The sequence below is a fragment of the Sus scrofa genome, chromosome 10, assembly GCF_054392235.1.
Source record: "Sus scrofa isolate SSC_HxYL_T2T_F1_AM1 chromosome 10, Sscrofa_HxYL_maternal_Yorkshire_Landrace_v2.0, whole genome shotgun sequence".
In the NCBI taxonomy this organism is placed as follows: domain Eukaryota; kingdom Metazoa; phylum Chordata; class Mammalia; order Artiodactyla; family Suidae; genus Sus; species Sus scrofa.
In genome coordinates, this window is record NC_139392.1 from 23,375,235 (window position 1) to 23,387,389 (window position 12,155).

At 46.0% G+C, this 12,155-nt stretch overlaps 1 protein-coding gene and 1 long non-coding RNA gene across 9 annotated transcripts in view; one reads left to right on the forward strand and one right to left on the reverse strand.

The window, feature by feature from the left end:
* Positions 1-12,155, reverse strand: part of DENND1B (DENN domain containing 1B) — a 326,057-nt gene that overhangs the window by 289,919 nt on the left and 23,983 nt on the right. The window lies entirely within an intron of this gene.
* On the forward strand, positions 610-10,069 carry LOC146398865 (uncharacterized). The gene is made up of 2 exons (XR_014818250.1): positions 610-730; positions 6,349-10,069. It is a non-coding gene; the product is annotated as an uncharacterized LOC146398865 (long non-coding RNA).

Genomic DNA, 12,155 nt, shown 5'->3' on the forward strand with positions numbered 1-12,155 from the left:
CCATAGTTTACTGAGCTCTTGTCTAGAAAAGAAGAAACAGCTAACTCTGGCGTAAGGTGACGACGTGGAATACAGAATAAAATAACTACCTCTCTGTGGAAATTCAGACAGTCTCTACGGACACATGACTTTTAATAGTGAATGATTTTGTTTTAGGTCGCAGACTTTTGGGTGATTCGTTCTGCAGCAAGAGTACGATGGATACACTTCACCAGGTCACATCGCTAACTTTTGCAAATACCTCTCTAAGCACCACCATGGAGTATGTTCAACCTGATGTTTCTATCTTCTGTTGCTCAAATCCACATCCTCTACGGAGCCTTTGGCAACTTCTCCATGCAAACCTGTGTCTCTCCTCTAAGGGCCATCAACTTTTTGATGTCTCTACTGCTATACGTTGAATTCTAAGCATTAATTATTTGCTTCTCTAAGTAGATAAGGAACAGGGTTCAGGAACAGAGTTTATGGCTTTTTCATCCTTGAATCACCAGCATTAACACAGGGGCATAGCTAGTAAGCGTTTACTAAATACTTGTTAAATTAGTGCAGCCATGATGAATATTATTGACAGGACTCTCCATTATGGACAAAGCCTACAGCTTTGGCGTATTTTTTTTTCTTTTTTTGTCTTTTTGCCGTTTCTTGGGCCGCTTCTGTGGCATATGAAGGTTCCCAGGCTAGGGGTCCAATCAGAGCTGTAGCCGCCGGCCTACACCAGAGCCACAGCAACGTGGGATTGAGCCGTGTCTGCGACCTACACCACAGCTCATGGCGATGCCAGATCCTTAACCCACCGAGTAAGGCCAGGAATCAAACCGGCAACCTCATGGTTCTTAATCGGATTTGTTAACCACTGTGCCTCAACGGGAACTCCTGGCATTTTTATAAAAGCTGTATGTTCGAATGTTTGCTTAGTCATGACTTGTATCTTTGCAATAGCTCAATCTTTTTTTTTTTTTTTTTTAATTTTTTTGTCTTTTTTTTGCTATTTCTTGGGCCGCTCCCGTGGCATATGGAGGTTCCCAGGCTAGGGGTCCAATCAGAGCCGTAGCCGCTGGCCTACGCCAGAGCCACAGCAACATGGGATCCAAGCCACATCTGCAACCTACACCACAGCTCACGGCAACGCCAGATCGTTAACCCACTGAGCAAGGGCAGGGGCTGAACCCGCAACCTCATGGTTCCTAGTCAGATTCGTTAACCACTGGGCCACAACGGGAACTCCCAATAGCTCAATCTTAAATGTGCCCAAGGACTCACTGAAGCTATGAGTTTCTATGCATAGTGTTGGATTCATCTAAATTTTCAGCCCATGCGCTTTTGTTTACAAATTTCACAATCTCAAGACAGATCATCAGAGTTAGTCTCTTTGTTCACATATACTTTTAAAAAAAATTAGAGACACTCATTTTATAAGTGACATGATTTACATTTTGACATTAGCCGAAAGACAATTGTGTTTTCACCTAACGCTGCTGTGAATACATTTTTAAATGAATATAAATCACATATTAAATTTGCATTTTTATGGCCAGGGGTTGTAACTGAAAACAAGGGAATTGGAAACAGAGAAAATGAAAGATTGTTTATTATTTAATAATCCAACTCTCTACTTAGAAGTCCTTTTAATAGAAAATGGTAGAATAAATCAGATTAAATCAAAAAAGATTCCCAGATTAAAGTGTATTTCCATTTTTTAAAAAAAGCACAGGTAAATGACTACCATTCATCCTTCACAGGAGGAAATCCATTCTGTTGTAAGGAACAGCATTATGTTAAAGATCTAGATAGACATCAACCGGACTTTTTGTTACTGAACACATAACTACAGCATTTCTGCCCTAAAACTACAGCATTTCTTCAAATTGATAGTTTATTACCTGTTTGATATAACTTCAACTTTTAATTATATGCTAAAAAGTAAATCAAAAAATAAAAGCAAAAAAGATAATTTATATTGTGAGATTGCATTTTTTATACACATTGAGTTATTTCAAGATAGACAGGAAAAACAGCCATTCATAGCAGTCTTTCAGAGTCACACAGGAATATGAACCAGATGACATAAAAGTTCCCTAGACTACATTTATTGTCTATATGTTATATTCAATTATTATTACTTTTTTTTCTTTTTAGGGCCGCACCAATGGCATATGGAAGTTTCCAGGCTAGGGGTCGAAGCAGAGCTTCGGCTGCCAGGCTACACCACAGCCACAGCAATGCCAGATCCAAGCCCCATCTGTGAGCTACGCTGCAGCTCAGGGAAATGCTGAATTCTTAACCCACTGAGAGAGGCCAGGGATGGAACCCACATCCTCACAGACTCTATGTCGGATTCTTAACCCATTGAGCCACAACAGGAACTCCTAAATTCAATTATTATTAATTTGTATTAAATGTAGTTTACTCTGAAAACTTTTTTTGTTGTTGTTGTTGTCTTTTTAGGGCCACACCCGTGGCATATGGAGGTTCCCAGGCTAGGGGTCGAATTGGAGCTGTAGTCACTGGCCTACACCAGAGCCACAGCAATGCCAGACCTGAGCTGCATCTGCGACCTCCACCATAGCTCTCGGCAATGCTGGATCCTTAACCCACTGAGCGGGGCCAGGGATCGAACACGCAACTTCATGGTTCCTCATCGGATTTGTGAACCACTGAGCCATGATGGGAACTCCTACTCTGAAAACTTTTAAATTAATGGATATGTCCATTGGAGGGGAAAAAAGTCAAGAAATAAAAACAAGTATCCAATTGCCTAAAATTTCTATTGCTGTTAAATATTTTATATAATACATAAAAAATTGTTTTCATTAATCTGAGGCTTGATATAGCAACTGCTATAGATGTGTCCTTTTCCTGGAACAAACTGATACCATGGGCACATGTACACAGCTACTAAGGCAGTAGATAGTTTTTCTCGGCCCACAGCAGGGGACTATAACAGTTTATTTTCACCTGGCCAGAGAGCAGGACGCCTTTACTGTCTGCCCCAGAGTAGGGACCACCCATGGGTCCTGGGCCCCTAGTGAGTCCGCAGAGATATTTACTGTCTGATCACAGTGCAGGAGTCCATGCTGGTCCCCCGCGTTGATGGCAACATGCTGATAGGGCTTAGAAAGCATGGAGTGGCAGCTGTCTATGATGCCTTGATAAAATACTTGTGTGCCAACGGGTAGGATATCAGCCCCACTAAAACACCGAGACTGGCCATTTTGTTGCAGGAAAATGGATGGTCACGTCCCAGGTCTTGGGTGAGTCCCTGCGACAGGATGCCAAGTGCGGGTCCTTGGCTTCATGCAGGAAAGACTTGGAGAGCGAGCCGTCGTAGCAAAGTGAGAGCAGATTTATTCAGGGAGACACGCTCCATGCACTGAGCATGGGCTGGCTCAGAAGGTAAGAGGGCTCAAAGTATGGGCTGGTTAGTTTTGATGGGCAGGGTAATTTCATAGGCTAATAAGTAGGAAGGATTATGCCAAGTATTTGGGGGAATTCGTGGGCATTTCCAGGAACTGGGCCACTGCCCAATTTCTGGCCTTCTGTGGTCCACCTTGGAACTGTCCTGGGACCTGTGGGTGTGTCATTTAGATGACAGTGAGCACATACTGAGGCTCACGATCTCCTGGAAGTTGAATCTTCTGCCCTCTTGGGCCTAGTAGGTTTTAACCAGTTTTGGTTATGTCCTCAATGGCTATGTCTTTCTTTCTTTTTTTTTTTTTTTTGTCTTTTGTCTTTTTGTTGTTGTTGCTATTTCTTGGGCCGCTCCCGCGGCATATGTAGGTTCCCAGGCTAGGGATTGAATCGGAGCTGTAGTCACTGGCCTACGCCAGAGCCACAGCAACGCGGGATCCGAGCCACATCTGCAACCTACACCACAGCTCACGGCAACGCTGGATCGTTAACCCACTGAGCAAGGGCAGGGACCGAACCCGCAACCTCATGGTTCCTAGTCGGATTCGTTAACCACTGCGCCACGACGGGAACTCCCGACTATGTCTTTCTTAGAAAGCTTATGCCCTGCACCTTCCCTCCTATCTCATTCCCAGGAAATTTCTGGGAATCCAGTGGAACTAAGCATGTCTATCTGTCCTCTCCAAAGAGAAGCAGTTCCTATACCTTTTCACTGTCTGCCTCAAAGAAAGAGACACAGTGCTTGGTAAATATCTTTCAATTTTTGGAAGCAACATACACCACACTTAAGCGTACTGCTCCCATCCATTCATTGGATTTGCCGAAAGGATGAATACCTTTTTTTTTCTTTTTTACAGCTGCATCTGCAGCATGTGGAAGTTCCTGGGTCAGGGGTAGAAACAGACCACAGCTTCCAGCCTACACCACAGCCACAGCAATGCCAGATCTGAGCAGCATCTGCAACCTACGCCAAAGCTTGCAGCCATGCTGGATCCTTAACCCACTGAGCGAGGCCAGGGGTCGAACTCACATCCACACAGAGACAGTGTCAGGTCCTTAACCCACCGAGTCATGTTAGGAACTCCAGGATGAAAACTTTTAATGAGCCCCAGAACAAATGAAAACAAAAAATATAACACAAGGATCTTTACAATGCAGAAGTTTTAATTGTACTCAAGCGTCTATGACCAGTTACAATGTTTTTGCCCGACACTGGGGCAAAAATTTCTAAAGCTGGATTCCAAAACCTTAGAGTAAAACCACATATTTTTAGCAATAACAATCATACTTTGAAAAATAGCTCTTGACTTAATTTGTTCCTGACAGAGAATGGAAGTCTGTTTTGGAACATTAGGTAACAAGACAAGGCCACGGCCATTGCAAACTGGGCGTTATCTACCTCTAGGAAGCCACGGATTAGGCATCCCATTTTTCAAGTAGAAACAAGATATGAGGGTCCAGACAGAGCGGCCTCTGAAAGCACAAGTAAATTGCATTAGCATCTGACTGTCATTTTCAATTTACCTTTGTCTTTTGCTCTCCTGCCCCTCCCTCAATTTCTATTTTTGTCTCAGGGGGAATTTTTTTTTTTTTTGGTCTTTTTAGGGTGGCATTTGCAGCATATGGAGGTTCCCAGGCTAGGGGTCGAGTCAGAGCTGTAGCTGCCAGCCTACACCGCAGCCATAGCCACGCCAGACCCTTAACTCACTGAGCAAGGCCAGGGATCAAACCTGCATCCTCATGGATACTAGTCAGATTCATTTCTGGTGAGCCACAAGGGGAACTCTGAATCTTTTTGGTAATTATTAACTGACTGGGAGAGGAAAAGTTCAGGCCTTACCTGCAGCAGGTACTGCTATATGATGTGCTGTACAAAAACTGACGGCTAAAACTTTACAGTCCAGCCAGGGTTGACTCTTTAAAGTGAATTGGTAAGGGGAGTGGAGACAAATCCTTTTAATGGTTTATCTTGTGGTTCACTTGCCCAGAAAGCCTTCAGCAAGCATCTACGCTTTTCTTTCATTGAGGAATCACTGTCCTTTCCAGGACTGTCCTGAAGGGCAGAGCCTGGTCCTAGCATCTGAGGCAGTGGCGAAAGCTGGGAACTTAGTTGGAGCCTCCATGGCTTGGACAAGAAGTTGCAGGTGACAAGTATCTCCTATTCCTGTGGGTTCTGATTTTTAAGGAACATTCAGATGCGCAGAAGTAACGCGTCCTCTAGGTACACAAAATGATGACACCGCCTTGGAAGTCAAGACTACCGCCTGGGAATTTCAGATCATTCGTGCCTTTAAACAAACCGATCGAGAGTAGGTTTCTGCCCGAGATCAGCAGAAGGACCTGTCCGTCTGTGGCTGAGTACTGAGCTTCACGCAGAGGGAGGAAGGTGCACAAAACCAAGAAAGTGCCCCCAGGAATACCCTCTGGAGCTCTAGAGGGTGGGGAATACGTCCTAATCAATCAGAGTCTAAATACCCTGAGTCAACAGGGCACTGGGTAAAGCCCTCAGAAGGGTGTTATCTCAGCAATGGAATCAGACAAGCCCCAGATGGAAGACGCCTCTGGAACTGCTCCAACAGCACTTAAAAAGAAGCCTCAAAAGAGTCTAACTAATTCCACTAACCTGGCAGCATTCTAGGACAAAATTCAACACTCTTTAAAGAAATGCAACAAAATACAACATTGCCTACATAAAATTTACAATATTTGGCATACATAGGCATGCCCATCATGGCTCAGCAGGTGAAGAACCCGACAAGTATGCATGAGGATGCAGGTTCAATCCCCGTCCTTGCCTAGTGGGTTAAGGATCCAGGGTTGCCATGAACTGTGGTGTAGGTCACAGACACAGCTTGGATCCCAAGTTGCTGTGGCTCTGGTGTAGGCTGGCAGCTGCAGCTCTAATTGGACCCTTAGCCTGGGAACTTCCATGTGCCACAGGTATGACCCTGAAAAGAAAAAAATAAAAATTTAAAAAATAAAAAAATAAAAATTTGCACACATAGGAAGAAGCAGGAAAGTGTATTCCCCAAGAGAAAATTTACCAAAAGAAATAGACCCCCAAATGACAGAGAAAATCCTAAGAATGAATATATATACACACACATATATATAAATACATACCATTAAATATAAAAAAACCCCAAACAATCTGATCAAAACATGGGCAGAGGACCTGAACAGACATTTTCCAAAGCAGGAATACACATGGCCAACAGGCATGTGAAAAGATGCTCACTATTACTAATCATCAGGGAAATGCAGATTCAGAGCCAATGAGATATCACCTCACACCTGTCAGCATGGCTTTCACAAAAAGATCACAAAGAGAAATTCCCGCCATGGCACAGTGGGTTAAGAATCTAACTGCAGCAGCTTGCATCTCTGCAGAGCTACGGGTTTGATCCCTGGCCCACTGCAGTGGGTTAAAGGATCCAGCGTTGCTGCAGCTGCAGCTCAGATTCAATCCCTGGCCTGGGAACTTGCATATGTTGCAGGTGTGGCCATAAAAAGAAAAAAAAAAGACAATAAATACCAAATAACAGTCAAGGATGTGGAGAAACAAGAATTCTCGTGCACTGCTGGTGGGAATGAAAATTGCTGTGGCCACTACGGAAAACATCAGGCGGTTCCTTAAAAAATTAAAAATAGAACTGTCGGGGCGGGAGGACAAGATGGCGGAGGAGTAGGGGGACACGCTCGCCCTCTCCCACAAACACAACAAAAAAAGCACATCTACAGAAGAAATGACTCGCACAGAACAACAACCAATCGCTGGCAGAGGAACCTAAACTCCAATAACGGCAAGAAGTTCGTGACATTATTGGGCAGAACGGGAGAAAAGAGGAGAGTGAGAGAAGGTGAATCCGAGCGGGACGGGCGCTCCCGAAAGGGAACTGCGGAGGAGAAAGGGATCCCGCACCCTGGAAAGTCTCCTACCGGGGGAAAGATCAAACGAACCGGAGGAATCTCCAGATGCAGAGAAGAGTGTAGCAGTAAGTCGGAGTACGGAAAAACGATCAAGAACCCAACGGACCATCTGAACTACGGGCACAGTCACCAAAAATTGAGACGCCTGGGTGGGGGCTGGGCACCGAATCCTCGGCTCCAGAGGTTAGTCCCCGGGAAAGGGCCGGGGGACGCCTGGGTGGGGGCTGGGCACCAAGACCTCAGCTCTGAAGGTTGGTCCCCGAGAGGGGGCCGGGGGACGCCTGGGTTGGGGCTGGGCACCGAGACCTCGCCTCCGAAGGTTAGTCCCCAAGAAAGGGCCGGGGGGCGCCGCCTGGGTGGGGGCTGGGCACCGAGACCTCGGCTCCAGAGATTAGTCCCCGGGCTAGGGGGGCGGGGAAGAGCGGAAACTGCTTGGGAGGTCTCTAAACCATTTGACGGGGCAGAGACTGCCTGGGAGACTAGAAAACAAAGCTGTCGCAGAGGAAGGGAGCAATACTCTAGGGGCGGGGAAGTGGAAAGCCGCCTCAGAGGGAACCTGGGAGAAGAGCCTGGTCTGCGCCCGTGCTGGGGAGGGGAGAGAAGAAGGGGTGGGTCCCCATAGAATACCCCCCACGCCACAGCAAGCTTACAGGCCCGCTAGCTAGCAGAAAGCTGTGCTTCCCAGTGCATTCCCTCCCCCCACCCCCGCCACCCCCTACGCTCTCGCCAAACCTGGGGCTGCCTGCCATCCAGGAGGGCTGGCCTCAACAATTGCCTGAAGCCTACCACCGCAGGGGCTCTCCCTGCACAGGCCTGCTTGCCCTTTGGAGGGGCTACACTTCCACAGAGCAGCACCAAACACCACCAGCCCCCTAGAAAAGGCCTGCAGCCCAGAAAAGCTAGAACAAGCCTAGCCAGGCCGTGAATAGATCGACCTAATTCTCCGACGGTTTTTCTGAGACGGGCTCCCCCGGGGAGGAGCCTCTTGAGTCTCCAAGGGCCTTGCTACACGCCCAAGACCCCAGGGGGTGCTAAGACCTAGGGGACCAGCTGCATAGGACTGCCAGCTCCAGGCAGGACCCCCTGCAGCCCAGAAAAGCTGCAACAAGCCTGGCCGAATCGGGAAAAGATCTCAGACGGTCTTTCTGAGTCGGGCTGTCCTGGGGAGGAGCCTCTTGAGTCTCCAAGGGCCCTGCTACCCGCCCAAGACCCCAAGGGGTGCTGAGACCTAGTGGACCAGCTGCATAGGACTGCCAGCTCCAGGCAGGACCCCCTGCAGCCCAGAAAAGCTGCAACAAGCCTGGCGGAATCGGGAAAAGATCTCAGACGGTCTTTCTGAATCGGGCTGCCCTGGGGAGGAGCCTCTTGAGCCTCCAAGGGCCCTGCTACCCGCCCAAGACCCCAGGGGGTGCTGAGACCTAGTGGACCAGCTGCATAGGACTGCCAGCTCCAGGCAGGACCCCCTGCAGCCCAGAAAAGCTGCAACAAGCCTGGCCGAATCGGGAAAAGATCTCAAACGGTCTTTCTGAATCGGGCTGCCCTGGGGAGGAGCCTCTTGAGTCTCCAAGGGCCCTGCTACCCACCCAAGACCCCAAGGGGTGCTGAGACCTAGTGGACCAGCTGCATAGGACTGCCAGCTCCAGGCAGGACCCCCTGCAGCCCAGAAAAGCTGCAACAAGCCTGGCGGAATCGGGAAAAGATCTCAGACGGTCTTTCTGAGTCGGGCTGTCCTGGGGAGGAGCCTCTTGAGCCTCCAAGGGCCCTGCTACCCGCCCAAGACCCCAGGGGGTGCTGAGACCTAGTGGACCAGCTGCATAGGACTGCCAGCTCCAGGCAGGACCCCCTGCAGCCCAGAAAAGCTGCAACAAGCCTGGCCGAATCAGGAAAAGATCTCAAACGGTCTTTCTGAATCGGGCTGCCCTGGGGAGGAGCCTCTTGAGTCTCCAAGGGCCCTGCTACCCGCCCAAGACCCCAAGGGGTGCTGAGACCTAGTGGACCAGCTGCATAGGACTGCCAGCTCCAGGCAGGACCCCCTGCAGCCCAGAAAAGCTGCAACAAGCCTGGCCGAATTGGGAAAAGATCTCAGACGGTCTTTCTGAATCGGGCTGTTCTGGGGAGGAGCCTCTTGAGTCTCCAAAGGCCCTGCTACTCGCCCAAGACCCCAAGGGGTGCTGAGACCTAGTGGACCAGCTGCATAGGACTGCCAGCTCCAGGCAGGACCCCCTGCAGCCCAGAAAAGCTGCAACAAGCCTGGCGGAATCGGGAAAAGATCTCAGACGGTCTTTCTGAATCGGGCTGCCCTGGGGAGGAACCTCTTGAGTCTCCAAGGGCCCTGCTACCCGCCCAAGACCCCAGGGGGTGCTGAGAACCAAGTGAAATCTGCTACCATCGTGGGGTGGACCTCCCAGTCCTGTCTGCCCTCAGGAAGTCCTCCTTTGCTTCAAAGAAACACTGTTAGTCCCATCAACACTCCAGAAAAGCCACACTGCCTCAAAAAAAGATTGACCAACAACGACAGCCCTCAGGAAATATTCCACGGCAGTGACAAGGCAAACACTACCCGATAACGGAGAGTACAACTCCCTCAGGAGAAAGAAGACAACAAGCAAGATGAAGAAGCTGAGAAACCACCCCCAGTCAAACCAACAGGAGAACTCACCTAAAACAGTCAACAATGAAACTGATCTCTGCAGTCTGACAGACCTGGAGTTCAAAAGAGAAATAGTGAAAATACTGAAGGAATTAAGAGAAGATATGAACAGCAATGCAGATACCCTCAGAAAGGAGCTAGAAAATATAAGGAGGAGCCAAGAAAAACTAGAACATTCATTTGCAGAGATGCAAACTGAACTAGGGGCAGTAAAAACCAGAATGAATAATGCAGAAGAACGAATCAGTGATATGGAAGATAGAATAATGGAAATCACTCAATCTGGTCAACAGACAGAAAACCGAATCAAAAAACTGGAAAGCAATATAAGAGACCTATGGGATAATATAAAACGAGCCAATCTACGCATAATAGGAATTCCAGAAGGAGTAGAAAAAGATAAGGGAATGGAAAATATATTTGAAGAAATTATCGCTGGAAACTTCCCAAATCTAAAGGATACTGGATTCAAGATACAAGAAGCACAGAGGGCCCCAAACAAACTGAACCCAAACAGACCCACACCAAGACACATCATAATAAAAATGGCAAAAGTTAGTGATAAAGAGAGGATCCTAAAGGCAGCAAGAGAAAAACAGAATGTTACCTACAAGGGAACCCCCATAAGAATATCAGCTGATTTCTCTACAGAAACACTACAGGCCAGGAGGGAATGGCAAGAGATATTTAAAGTGCTCAAAGGAAAAAATATGCAACCTAGAATACTTTATCCAGCAAGAATATCATTTAAAATAGAAGGGGAAATAAAAATTTTTCCCAACAAACAAAAACTTAAAGAATACAGCAACACAAAACCCAGGTTAAAGGAAATATTGAAAGGGCTTCTCTAAACCAAAAGAAAGGAAGGAAAGGGAAGAAAAAAGAAAAAAAAAAAAAAAAAAGAAGAAGAAGAAGAGGAAGAACTAGGACAGAGGAAGATACAATCAGAGAGCAGTCATTCAAATAAGCCAGCATACAGATTTAATCATGAACATGCTTCAAACAAAATAAAATTAAAAAGAAAAAAATAAAAGAGTCATCAAAACCATAAAATGTGGGCAAGGGATGTTAGGAGGTAAATAATCCTTTTTGTTTGTATGTATGTCTCTCTTCTTAATTTTAATATAATAATGAAGTGTTTGAACTTACAGGACCATCAGGCTAAAACACACAATTATGGGAAGGGGTTAGCATACTTAAAAAACAGGGCAACCACAAGCCAAAACCAAATATTGCATTTGCAAAAAATGAAAAAAAAAACACTCAAGCAGATAATAACAGGAGACCATCCAACCAAAAAAAAAAAAAAAAAAAAAAAAAAAAAAAAAAAAAAAGAAAGGAAGAATGGAGAACCATAGAATCAACTGGAACACGAGGATCAAATGGCAATAAATAATCATCTATCAATTATCACCTTAAATGTCAATGGACTGAATGCCCCAATCAAAAGACACAGAATGGCTGAGTGGATAAAACGGCAAAAACCTTCAATATGCTGCCTACAAGAAACTCACCTTAGGACAAAAGATACATATAGATTGAAAGTGAAAGGCTGGGGAAAAGTATTTCATGCCAATAGACATGACAGAAAAGCAGGAGTTGCAACGCTCATATCAGACAAAATAGACTTTAAAACAAAAGACATAAAGAAAGACAAAGAAGGACACTATTTAATGATTAAGGGATCCATCCAAGGAGAGGATGTTACTATCATCAACATATATGCCCCAAACATAGGAGCACCCAGATACATACAACAAATATTAACAGACATAAAGGGAGATATTGATGAGAATACAATCATAGTAGGAGACCTAAATACCCCCCTCACATCAATGGACAGATCCTCTAGACAGAAAACCAATAAAGCAACAGAGATCCTAAAGGAAACAATAGAAAAGTTAGACTTAATTGATATCTTCAGGACACTACATCCAAAAAAATCAGAATACACATTCTTCTCAAATGCTCATGGAACATTCTCAAGAATTGACCACATATTGGGACATAAAGCGAATCTCAATAAATTTAGGAGCATAGAAATTATCTCAAGTATCTTCTCTGACCACAATGCCATGAAATTAGAAATCAACCATGGGAAAAGGAAAGAGAAAAAACCTACTCCATGGAGACTAAACAACATGCTACTAAAAAACCAATGGGTCAA